Below are 14,064 nucleotides of genomic sequence, written 5' to 3'. Positions count from 1 at the left end.
GTCTATCATCTCCAATTGTGTAACAGATACTGAACGATGAATGGACAATAGGGCTAATCCATTTAGTCTTCTCATAAAGGATAAAACACACTTATCAGATTAATTCACCTGATATAGCAGCATAAATTATTTTTAGAATTTGTAAATATTAGTAAACGATAGTCTAATAACTGCTATTAGACGATAGTCTAATAATTGTTGTATGACTTAATGTGAGGCAATAAACCTCAAAACTTGACTGACCTGTTGAATTTCTCAGGTATGTCACTATTCTCTTTAAAGTGGAGATGACCGCTCTTCTTTGACTGTAGTTACAGGAAGTGTGGCTAATATCTTCAGAAGGTTGTTGATATTTGGGTACATGTCTGTGTTGAATTATTGCAGTACTTCCATCGCAGATGACGGTGTGGAATCTTCTTCCACAGATTTTCTTCTCCATAAACGTAAATCAGGAAGAACGTCTTCAATTCCATATTCCATATCTTCAATGTAGAATTCAATTAAGGCCTTTAAGTATTCTCGTTCTTCAATATTTAAGATTATTTCACTAGGTGAAATCGGTGACGAAAATCCAGACAGTACTTTCTTATATGACTTACACATGTTGTTGGGGCGATGTCTCTCTCTCTCTCTCTCTCTCTCTCTCTCTATTTACTAAGCTTGTGTCATGGACCTTACGAATATGACTGGGTTGCTGTAGAGTAATATCAATGGAGCTCGTGTCTATTTTCATATCAGGTTTTAGACGGTGCTTTACATTGTTTGGGTTTTTGGGGTATTAGAGCTATGTTGGTATGTCGGTGGGTTTGTATTTTCCAGCAAACGTTAGTTCATTAGGTTTGTGTTGCATTTGTCTACTCCGGCCACTTGTTATTATGTTATTAGTTTGTTCCCTTATTATTATTGATATATCTCATATTTGAAGGTTTCCGGTGGGGGATATATGTGACTGCGATCGCTTTGCTGGTGTGGCTCATTGTACATGTGGGTTCTCCTCAAGTCCATTACGCCATTGGTGTAAAATAAAAAAAATAAAATAAAAGGATTGCAATATAAGTTAAATGCTAAGTTTTGTTTTGTATGGATAACAATACTATATTTTTATTATGTAATTTTATGATTTGATTTATCCTTTTTAGTCATAAACTAGGATTTATGCTGTCTGTGCTCTCATACTATTCTATCCTGCAGGTGCCTGAAGATGACACCATTTGGTGTCGAAGCTGGCAGCATGTTAGCATGTTTTAAAAAGAAAAAACGTCGTTGGATTCGAATGTAGCCACTGGTTTTTAATCATTATTCAGGTACTTTGTGTCCAGCTGAAGTCGCACTTTCCTTGATGGATTACCAGAGAATCAACATCCTTGCTTGGTGAACACATGGTGTGGCATCATGAGGAACATACTCATTGGTCCGTATTTTATCGACAGCACGCTGAATGGAGGCAAATATCGAACATTTTTGGAGCAGGAACTACCAGTAATACTGCATGATATTGCCTGGATGTTCGAAAATGTATGTGGTTTCAGCATGACGGTTGCCCAGCGCATTACACAATTGGAGCATGGGAGGTATTAGACCATGTTTACACTGGTTGGTGTATCGGCAGAGATCGCCCTATTAAACTGCCCACTAAGTGTCCGGATTTGACGTCGCCGGATTTGACGTCGCCGAATTTTTTTGTGAGGCGATACATAAAAGATTAGGTGTGTCAGCAAGTGCCAACAGGCCGCTAAGACATGGTCAACCACACAGAAACGCCTGTGCTGACATTCCTGCAGATATGTTTCTGTCCTGTATATGGTCATTTGAAAATCGGATCACTAAGTATAAGGAAGTTTGCAGTACTCCGTTTGAACTTACTCTAACTGGAAAAGTAAGGTGGCATTCGCCTCAAGCCACGACTACAGAGGCATGCCAAGTAGTCTCCTGTTCAATATGTCAGAGGAATACGACGTTGCGAATAGGGTTTTCAATTAGAAGTTATGAAATACAGGCTTGTCCTAACCTCGCAGCATGGAGATGGAGTTCCATGTACCATTTTTATTCAAGGGCCACTGAGTAGCATGTCGTAAACAATCCATTTCTATTCTTCCAATTACAGCGACATCTGTGTCGAAACAGATCAAATGCTTCAGACAAAACGTATCTAGATGTAGCCGTAGAATGGTAATGTGCAATAAAAAACGAAGGTACCTACTGAAGATTTCAGAGTTGCCCCCCACCCCCTCCACCCCCACCCCACCACCTACGCTCAGGGTGGGGTGGGGTGGGGGGGTTCGTGTGTGGTATCATTGGATGTCCGCTCCCGAAAAAAACAAATTGGAATTATAAGTTTTTTGATTCGATGTGTAGATTTCGAGATATTTCAATGTAATCAATTAAAATGAACGCCCTATATATAGACCTGAAATGAAAGGTGATGGACATCGAGTTTTTTCTTTTTTTTAATGTTGCACACACTGCTGCAAATGTTATATATTAATGGCAGTTTATAGTAGCACTATGTTAATTGAATAAGAACACTTACGGAGTGAAGATGGCGTACCACACATTGCAGCTTGCCTTCTACTCGATACAGGTGACAAGTAGGTATTAGTGGTGATGGTGTTAGTAGAAGAACAAGAATGTGACCATTCATGTGTTTCTAACACATGTCTTCTTCTTCCTGCAGGTGAAGCGAAGGTATGTAGCAGCAACCTGGTATAGAACTATACATATATCAAAAAACGTTTTGCATCACCCCAGTTCCCAAAACTCCTGAAGATATTCATTGACTATGGATATTGTATTACAGACACAGTCCCTTTGACTCTTCAGAGATGTCACTAAACCCGCCAAAAGATGTAAACAACCATGCATGAGCAGCGCCTATTTGACGGAGGGGGTCCGACAGCCGATCAGTTCCAGTCATTCCACCAGGAAGGAGGAACACGGCTCGTGTTGTTTGTAGTTCAACCATGCTTGTACGGTCAATACCGCGGTTCGATCGCGTCCGCATTGTTTCTGCGTGCCAGGAAACGCTCACAACAAGGGAAGTGTCCAGGCGTCTCGAAGTGAACCAAAGCGATCTTGTTCGGACATGGGAGAGATACAGAGAGACAGGAACTGACGATGATATGCCTCGCTCAGGCCGCCCAAGGGCTACTACTGCAGTGGATGACGGCTACATACGGATTATGGATCGGAGGAACCCTGAAAGCAACGCCGCCATGTTGAATAATGCTTTTCGTGCAGCCACAGGACATCGTGTTACAAATCAAACTGTGCGCAATAGGTTGCATGATGAGCAACTTCACTCCCAACGTCCACGGCGAGGTCCGTCTTTGCAACCACGACACCATGCAGTCTGTTACAGATGGCCCACCAACATGCTGAATGGACCGCTGAGGATTGGTATCACGTTCTCTTCATCGATTAGTGCCTTCATTCAGGCAATCTTCAGAGACGTGTTTGGAAGCAGCCGGGTCAGGCTGAACGCCTTAGTCACACTGTCCAGCGAGTGCAGAAAGGTTGAGGTTCCCTGCTGTTTCGGGGTCGCATTATGTGGGGCCGACGTAGGCCGCTGGTGGTCATGGAAGGCGCCGTAACGGCTGTACGATGCGTGATTGCCATCCTCCGACCGATAGTGCAACCATATCAGCAGCATGGTGGCGAGGCATTCGTCTTCATGGACGATAATTCGTGCCCGCATGTTACACATCTTGTGAATGACAGTAATATCAGAAATTGAGTCCGCCTTGATGCAAAACACCTTGTTATTAATTTATTTCTTTATTCTCCCAAACTAGTTTCGGCGACAAATATCACCATCATCTCATTTATTGTATGTTACAACATGTTTTAAGCGATTATTGTCGCTGTTTGCGACATATTTTCTGTGCGCTTTTTTCTGTTGCCGTTTTCTACTTGGCGAACATCATGTCATGTTCGTTGGATGGTATGTAGCTGATTTTATACACAGAAAAACAAACTTTCGCACTTTGTTTCTGATCCAGAATATTACGCCATGGTGTCCCGTTAGAATGGCGATAGAGAGAAAGTAGTCGAACAGATGAGGGCGATGATAGCGCGCTCTGGTGGTGGTAGTATGTAGTCAGTTGGAGTCTGGAGCGTGTGGTGAGCACACACACTGTATGGCTGTACTCCATGTAATAAAGACTTATGTTCAGCACAGGCTGAGTCCTTTTCCTGTCCAGTTCCTAGGAAGAGGTGTCGGTCATGTGACTTAGGTTAGTGGGGGTGGCCCAAGTGAGCTACTTTACTGCCTCTAATCGTTTAAATAAATAGTGCATGCAAAATAATAAAGACTTATATTTAGCACAGACCGAGTCCTATTCCCCCAAGTTCATAGGATGAGGTCATGCACTGTGCATGACGCAGCAGGGAACCTCAACCTTTCTGCACTCGCTGGACAGTGTGACTAAGGCGTACACGTTAGTACACATTAGTCTGCCAACATGGGTTAGTAAGAGGATGTGGTGGTCGGTTGAGGATCGTGGTGGAGACTAACTATTTCCTTCCAAATCCAGGTGAGTGTGGCACTCACGAAAATTCATTCCAAGTCCACAGTAGTGCCCTCTGGTGGTGTCAATATGTACTAGGCCTCATGGTGCACAGACTGTTTGCCGCCATGTTGGATAACGGTACTTTCGTCATCACCTGATGTCATGGTCGCCATCTTGGACGACAGCGCACTCTGGTGGTGGCACTGTATACTTTGTCAGTTTGAGTCTGGACCTCGTGGCGAACACACTGTTTCCTGCGATCTTGGATTACGTCACAGATGATAGTGCCCTCTCGTGGTGGTGCTGTGTACTAAGGCAGTTTGAGTCCAGGTCTCGTGGTGGACACACTGGATGGCTGTGCTGCATGAAATTGTTTAAATAAAGAGTGGTGCATGCAAAATAAAGACTTATGTCTGTCACTGGTCGAGTCCTTTTCCCACGAATCCTTATGAGGAGTTGGCGGTCAAGTGACTGAGGTTGGTCCAAGTGTCCTTTCTTTCACACCAGTTTCTTAGCTTAGTAGAGATACGTGAATTGACCTTTGTTTACCTCCAAATTTCAAACGTGGCACCAGTTCATAGGAAAAAGTGGCGGTCAGGTGACTTGGGTTAGTGGAGGTAGCCCAAGTGACCTATCTTCCCGCGATTTTCTTAGGTTAGTAGAGATAAGTGTGGTGTGATACATTATCCTGTTGGAATTTTAACTTCCCGCCATTTTTCTGAGGGAGGGGGGACGCAGCACTTTCCAGTCAAAAGCCGCCATTTTGGATAACGGTACTTGAGTCATCAGCTGACGTCATGACCGCCATATTGGATGACGTCATGCGCTGTTGCCAAGTCTACACGCCGCCATCTTGGATGACGTCATCGCCGCCAGTTTTGATACATCTGGCAGCAATGGAATGTGGGGCCGTAACCGCTTTGTTCCATTACTCATGTATACTTTAAAAATTTCGTCAGTTTTCTGTTGGCCGTCCTTGAATGAAGTTACTTTTTGTTACATAATTTAAACCATTACACAGCTGACCTCAGTATATCGTTAGAGGGAATAAACGAAGCTAAAATGTTTCATGGAGAACAGTGAATGTTGATCGAATGATGCTTACTACTTTACCTACCAAAGAAGAAGATATTTTAAGTTGTATTTATCATGGAATTTTATTTAAGTGGTTAATTGAAGATTTTATTTAATTTTCAGAAGTGCTAGCAGTCAGAGGTATTCCTTTGGGCTTGTAATACTTCGACGACGTGAATCAACGAAATCATATATTTGTCTTTCAAGGATAGTAAAGTGTTACAAACTATACATAAAGAAAAATACGCATTCCAGTTAACTGGGAATTAATTTCATAAAATGTTAATACTGAAAGATATTGTTTGCTAGTATAGAAGGCAACGATTTGCCGATTTTATTCAGTATCTCTGGGCAATGAAGAGGATTGGTAATTTAATTTTAGCCGCGCGTTGTAGCCGAACGGTGTAAGGCGCCTTGTCACGGTCCGGGCGGCTGCCCCTGTTGGAGGTTCGAGTCCTCCCTCGGGCATGGGTGTGTGTGTTGTCCTTAGCTGAGGTTAGCGTAAGTTAGATTAAGTAGTGCGTAAGCCTAGGGATCAATGACCTCAGCAGTTTGGTCCCATAAGGCCTTACCAAAAATTTCCAAATTTTCAATTTAATTTTACGACTATTTCTGTAAGTGATTGTAGAAAAGAATCTTCCTTTTTTTACCCCATTATTCCTCAAATTGGACGAACTTGCTGATACAGAAGAAATTAAAGACATACTTTCAAAGGAATATTTGCTCAAAATAGAAGTCTATTACATTCACAATTACGAAGCAGGTTCCGACGTGAATGTCCACTCGAAGTCAAATTTAAAATGTGTTAATCTCAGAGGGACAGTGAATAAAAATAACGATGCCGTGTGAAGTACCAGACAAAGTTGTAGTGGTTACAGGACATCACACAGTCAGGACATCTTAAAACATGTACTTCAGGTAATTTTCACATTCACCAGGGACGCGTTCCGCTGTACATTACATCCAATCCTATACATTTTCTACTTTGATTTTTCTATATCATATGACTTCTCATTCAGGTATCAGTTGGACAACTTCTTGAGAGTACCTCTGCAGACACACCTGCAAATAGGTCAAGTGAGCTCTACACATCACAGGCAAATACCCAACTAGCTGACGGTGTGTGGGGTGCACATAAGGGTTTTCTCGAGTAGGCGATTCTCCATCCTGTTCAGATAACGATATCTGTAGGAAACCGAGAAGTATCAGTGTAAGATTTAAAAAATGCTTCCAGCAGGTGAGAGTTTTAAAATCCCACTGGTTAACTGCTTAACCATTCGCAACAAAGCGCCAGAGTCTGAAACGCTCATAGAACGCACAGAAGCTCACAAAACACTGGACACAGAATTCTGGATAGTACCTGAAGTTGACAGTAGTGAGACCTCTGGGGGAAATGCAAACGTATACCGAAAGGATAGGGAACTGGGAAATAGAGGTGGTGTGTTTTTCGCATTAGACAAGAAGCTCAAATGCACCGAGACTGAAACTGAAGCTGCATGTGAGACTGTTTGGGCAAGAGTGAGCATCAAGGGTTGGTATAAAACTATAAGAGGGTCCTTCTACCGTTCACCTGACTCACCTCCTGATGTAACCGAAAAACCTTCTAGAATACCTCAGTTCGCTTGTGCATAAGTTTCCTAACCATACTGTAATCGATGGAGCAAAGTTCAATCATCCAGTAATCAACTGGGATAATTATAGTTTTGTTATTGTAGGCGTGACACGTCAACCTGTGAAAGGTTACTAAATGCCTTCTCGGAAAACTACCTATAACAGATAGTTTAGAACCCCACTCATGATTAATGAGATACAGTTAGAGAGATCTATATTATACCCAATGGTACAAACAGATCTTACCTCTGTGGGAGACTCCACATCAAAACTGGTATCAGTGACCATTAGGCAGTTATAGCAACAATGAGTGCGAAAGTACAAAGGACAACTAAAACAAAACGAAAGATTTATATGTTCAGCAAACTAGACGGAGAAACAAAGAGTCAGATCTCGATGAGGAACTTGAAGCTTTTACCTCAGAACAGGGTCATGTAGAGGAACTATGGCTCAAATTTTAAAGAATAGTTCAGCTTGTACTGGATAGATATATACTCAGTAGAATAGTTCATGATGGCAGAAATCCTCCGTGGTATACATTCACTGTAAAGAAACTTTTAAATAAACAGAGAGTACTGCATAATACACTCCTGGAAATGGAAAAAAGAACACATTGACACCGGTGTGTCAGACCCACCATACTTGCTCCGGACACTGCGAGAGGGCTGTACAAGCAATGATCACACGCACGGCACAGCGGACACACCAGGAACCGCGGTGTTGGCCGTCGAATGGCGCTAGCTGCGCAGCATTTGTGCACCGCCGCCGTCAGTGTCAGCCAGTTTGCCGTGGCATACGGAGCTCCATCGCAGTCTTTAACACTGGTAGCATGCCGCGACAGCGTGGACGTGAACCGTATGTGCAGTTGACGGACTTTGAGCGAGGGCGTATAGTGGGCATGCGGGAGGCCGGGTGGACGTACCGCCGAATTGCTCAACACGTGGGGCGTGAGGTCTCTACAGTACATCGATGTTGTCGCCAGTGGTCGGCGGAAGGTGCACGTGCCCGTCGACCTGGGACCGGACCGCAGCGACGCACGGATGCACGCCAAGACCGTAGGATCCTACGCAGTGCCGTAGGGGACCGCACCGCCACTTCCCAGCAAATTAGGGACACTGTTGCTCCTGGGGTATCGGCGAGGACCATTCGCAACCGTCTCCATGAAGCTGGGCTACGGTCCCGCACACCGTTAGGCCGTATTCCGCTCACGCCCCAACATCGTGCGGCCCGCCTCCAGTGGTGTCGCGACAGGCGTGAATGGAGGGACGAATGGAGACGTGTCGTCTTCAGCGATGACAGTCGCTTCTGCCTTGGTGCCAATGATGGTCGTATGCGTGTTTGGCGCCGTGCAGGTGAGCGCCACAATCAGGACTGCATACGACCGAGGCACACAGGGCCAACACCCGCCATCATGGTGTGGGGAGCGATCTCCTACACTGGCCGTACACCACTGGTGATCGTCGAGGGGACACTGAATAGTGCACGGTACATCCAAACCGTCATCGAACCCATCGTTCTACCATTCCTAGACCGGCAAGGGAACTTGCTGTTCCAACAGGACAATGCACGTCCGCATGTATCCCGTGCCACCCAACGTGCTCTAGAAGGCGTAAGTCAACTACCCTGGCCAGCAAGATCTCCGGATCTGTCCCCCATTGAGCATGTTTAGGACTGGACGAAGCGTCGTCTCACGCGGTCTGCACGTCCAGCACGAACGCTGGTCCAACTGAGGCGCCAGGTGGAAATGGCATGGCAAGCCGTTCCACAGGACTACATCCAGCATCTCTACGATCGTCTCCATGGGAGAATAGCAGCCTGCATTGCTGCGAAGGGTGGATATACACTGTACTAGTGCCGACATTGTGCATGCTCTGTTGCCTGTGTCTATGTGCCTGTGGTTCTGTCAGTGTGATCATGTGATGTATCTGACCCCAGGAATGTGTCAATAAAGTTTCCCCTTCCTGGGACAATGAATTCACGGTGTTCTTATTTCAATTTCCAGGAGTGTAGATATAAAACAAGGCTAGAGTTATAGATAGATAGTAGTCAGTCAAGGGAGCAATGCGTAAAGCCCTCAGTGACTATTGTAGCAGAAGATTGTCAAAAGATCTTTCACAAACCCCAAAGAAATTCTCGCCATATGTAAAGCCTGTTAGCGGTACCAGTTATTCATGGGTAAGGTAGGAACTGAAATTGAGAGTTGCAAAACAGAAGCAGAAATGCTTAACTCTATTTTAAAATGGTTCTTTATAAAGTAAAACCCAGTAGTGTTGCCCCAATTAAATTCTCGTACCACTGGAAAGATGAATGAAGCAGATATCAGCGTCAGCGGCGTTGAGGAACAACTGAAATCTTCAAAACTGAACAAAGCCCCAGTGTTCGATCGAGTCCCCATTAGATATTATACCCAATTTGCGGGCGACATAGCCCCACTGTTAACTATAGACTATAGACCCCTCGAAATAGAAAACGGTGCCCAGTAGCTGGAAGAAAGCACAGCTCACACCTGTTTACAAGAAGGGTAGGATAAGTGATCCACAAAATTACCGCTTGATAGCCTTTACATCGATTTGTTGTAGAATCTTAGGAAATATTCTGAGCTCAAACGTAATGAGGTATCTGGAGCAGATTGAGCTCCTCCATGCCAACCATCATGGCTTTCGAAAATATACATCGTGTGATACCCAACTCGCACTTTTCTAGCATGACATCGTGAAAGCCATAAATCAAGACTGTCAGACAGATACAGTACTTTTCGATTTTCGAAAAGCATCTGACTCAGTGCCACACCTATGCTTATTATCAAAAGTTCGATCTTATGGGGTATGTGGGTGGATTTCTCGGTTGCGAGGTCGCAGCTTGTTACCTTGAATGGGGAGTAATCAACAGATGTAGAAGTAACTCGGGGAAGTACGTTGGGTCCGTTGCTGTTCATGTTGGATATCAATGACCTTGTGGACAATATTAATAGTAACCTCAGACTTTTCACAGCTTACGCGGTTATCGAAAATGAAGTACAGTTTGAACGAAGCTGCACAAACGATTACATAAATCTTGATATGGTTTCAAAGTGGTGCACAGACAAGCAACTTACTTTAAATGTTCAGAATGTAAAAGCATGCACTTCACAAAACCAAAAAAAACATATTATCCTATAAGTACAGTATCAACGAGTCACAGTTCGAATCGGTAAATTCACGCAAATACCTGGGCGTAACTCTTAGCAGGAAAATTAAATGAAATTATCAAATAGGCTCAGTCGTGGGTAAAGCAGGTAGAAGAGTTCGATTTATTGGTAGAAGACTCGTGAAATGCAGTCAGTCTACGAAGGAGATTGCTTGCAAATCACTCCTGTAACCCGTTCTAGAACATTGTTCAAGCGTGTGCGATCCATACGAAATAGGACAAGCGGGATATATTGAGCGTATACAGAGAAGGATAGTGCGAATGGTCACACGTTTGTTTGACCCGCGGGGGATATACAAAAATATTGGAAGAACTGAACTGGCAGACATCTGAAGACAGACGGAAACTACCCCGAGAAAGTCTACTAACAAAGTTTGAAAAACCAGCTTTAAATGATGACCCTAAGAATATACTACAACCATCTACATATAGCTCCCATAGGGGTCCAGAGGACAAGGATAGATTAATCACAGCACTCCCGGAGACCTTCAAGCAATCTTTCCTCCTGCGCTTCATACGTGGATAGAACAGGAAAAAGCTCTAATAACTGCTACAATTGGACGTACTCTCTGCCATGCACGTCGACTGGTTCGCAGAGTAAAGATGTAGATGTAAACGTGTGATGGAGGCCTGACCCACAGAACTGAAGTTTTTGAAATAAGAAGCACTCACATAAATTCTTCTTGGTCTCAGTGTTGTGGAGTACGTTTTTCAGGTGGGCAAAAGAGACATGACACTACGTTTCCGATGGTGAAACAGAAAAACACTGTAAACTCAGAAAGCCGCTGAGTCGCGTGAAAATCGTCAAACAAAGGTTTCCGTGACTTTGTTGCTGTTTCTTCATGTACAACAGATTAAAATAGACTCCTGTCCAAGGGGAAAATTATGTATTACGGAAGTGAGAGCTTTAAGGATATTTACACTACATTTTATATTCTATAAACCATGGCTTGCATCAGAAACTGAAAATATCAAAGCGCAAAGAGGTGATCCGAATTACGTTAATGCTTGTTGGAAGTGAGTTTTGATTTCAGGGTCAGAACAGATGCGATGCACGCATCCAGGCTGTGGTAGAAAAGCAGCATCCTTGGGTGGTTAAAATCTGACGTATCACTACATCTTGCGATCTTAGCATTGTTTTTTTTTTTAATTCTGGTATGAAGTAAACGATTGCATACATTGCGAACAATTGTAAAACGACATCTAACACTTGCGGTTGCTGAAATTACTGGTATGCTGTTGAGCCGGGACGTGGAATGGAAAGTTCGAATTTGTTGTGAACAGAGCAGAAACTGAAATCAGCTTTTAGCAATGATGAAAGAGAAAATATGGGACTAAGAGTGAGTAACAGATTTGCTGAGCTCCAGTGGTTATTTCATGATATGTTGTACGATAAAGTGAAGTAAGCAGCATTGGAAAGAAGATATCTCAACTTACAGGACAAATATGACATGCTTACAAAAATACTTCTAGGTGCCATTAGAGATGTGCAATAAGACTTTTATAATGCAGTATACGCTGACGGAAAAAAAAATCGCAACACCAAGAAGGATTTGCGCGACACAAATGAAAACTGGTAGATGTGTTTCTACATCTGAAAGATATTGTCTGTTCAAATTTCTCGTCAGTCGTATAACAGTGACGCTAGTAGCTCCACTATGAGGATGCAAATCAGGTTTTCTTTAAATACAGCTGTAATGGTCGTGAGCGTTAGTTACCTTTGAGGTTGGATGTAGTAGGTTGACGTTAGTCAAGAATGCCTTTAAGGCAACAAAACCACCATTATTAACACCTTACTGAGTTTGAAAGAGGTCGTGGAATAGGACTACGAGAAGTTGGTTGTCCCTTCTACGAAACTGCAGAAAGACTTACCAGGAATGTGGCCCCTGCACATGATTGCTGGGAGTGATGGTTACGGTAATGTATGGTCGCAACAAGACCGGTCTCCGGACGACTCCGGGGCACTACCTAGAGGAAAAACCGTCTCGTTCGGTGTGTGTCTCTGGCGCATCTGCAGAAGCAATTTGAGCAGCAGTTGGTCCCACTGTGACGCAACGAACTGTTAAAAATCGCTTACTTCAAGGACAGCTCCTAGCCAGGCACCCTGCAGTGTGCATTCCACTGACCCCAGGCCACCGCCATTTGCAACTTCGTTAGTGTCAAGAGAGAGCTCATTGGAGGGCAGGGTGGAGGTCTGATGTGTTTTCTGATGAAAGCCGATTATGTCTAGATGTCCATAATGGACGTGTGTTGGTTAGAAGGAGGCCAGTTGAAGACCTGCTCTCTGTGTGCTAGACTCCGTGGACCTACACCTGCTGTTATGGTCTGAGGTGCTGTTTCGTATGACAGCAGGAGCATTCTTGAGATTATCCCACACACTTTGACTGCAAATCTGTACGTCAGTCTGGTGATTCGACCTGTTCTGCTGTCATTCATGCACAGCACTCTTGGGGGTGTTTTCCAACAGGATAACGCTCGTCCATGTACCACTGTTGTAACCCAACATGCTCTACATAGTGTCGAGCGATTGCCTTGGCCTGCTCGTTTACTAAATCTGTCTCCAGTCAAGCACATGTGGAACATCTTCGGACGACAACTCCAGCGTCATCCACAAACAGCATTAACTCTCCCTGTATTGACTGACCAACTGCAACAGGCATGGAACTCTGTCACATAACTTGTACAATACAATGCATGTATGTTTGCATGGTTGTACTCAACATTTGGCGGCTACACCGGTTATTAATGTACCAGCATTTCACACTCGCAATGGCATATCTTGCGCTTGCATTAAACTGAGGTATTGCAATGTTAATCACTTAAATTTTTTACCAAGACAAATGTATTCCCAAAATTTCATTACTCTATAGAAATTATTTTTTGGGGTAGTAGTTTTTCCGTCAATGTATGTTGATGATACTTTAACATTTATGATGTCTTAAGAGTTTTATTCCAATGATATTGAAGAAGATGTTTATGACATAACAATGGTAATGACTTAAGATAACAATGTTGAGAAGATTTTATGATTATGATTTAAAAGTGAACCTTCCAATGTTACTTTTCGCAGACCATACAAGCCAAAGCGTAGAATAATGGAATATATTTTCAGTTCTGCGAATTAGTTTCTGTGATGCAGAAATAACTAACAGTTAAAATAATTGAGGCGCCACTAACAAACAATTTGTTTTGAGTTTACCTTTGAAGACGTATTTTGTTTGTGTAATCTGCGATCTTGTTGGTACAGTAATTGTTTTGTTCACTTACCTGTTTGTTATTTCATTTTGTAAAGTCAAATGGTATATAAGCTTATTCTGTTTCATGTTATTTTTAAGAGCTGGGACTATCTGATGGTTCTAAATGTCTAATGCCAATGCTGAGTCCTGAATGTCCTAATTGCACTGTTTTTTGCTGTGTTTGTTGGTGAAGATCTTACTTTCATGTAAATTCATGGTTCAAATGGCTCTGAGCACTATGGGACTTAACATCTTAGGTCATCAGTCCCCTAGAACTTAGAACTAGTTAAACCTAACTAACCTAAGGACATCACACACATCCGTGCCCGAGGCAGGATTCGAACCTGCGACCGTAGCAGTCGCGCGGTTCCGGACTGCGCGCCTAGAACCGCGAGACCACCGCGGCCGGCCGTAAATTCATGTATTGTATACTAGAGGTGGTCTTATTC

This window comes from Schistocerca nitens, chromosome 3, assembly GCF_023898315.1.
Source record: "Schistocerca nitens isolate TAMUIC-IGC-003100 chromosome 3, iqSchNite1.1, whole genome shotgun sequence".
Taxonomy (NCBI): Eukaryota; Metazoa; Arthropoda; class Insecta; order Orthoptera; family Acrididae; genus Schistocerca; species Schistocerca nitens.
The sequence above is the reverse complement of the archived record's forward strand: the minus strand, read 5'-3'. Positions refer to the sequence as shown.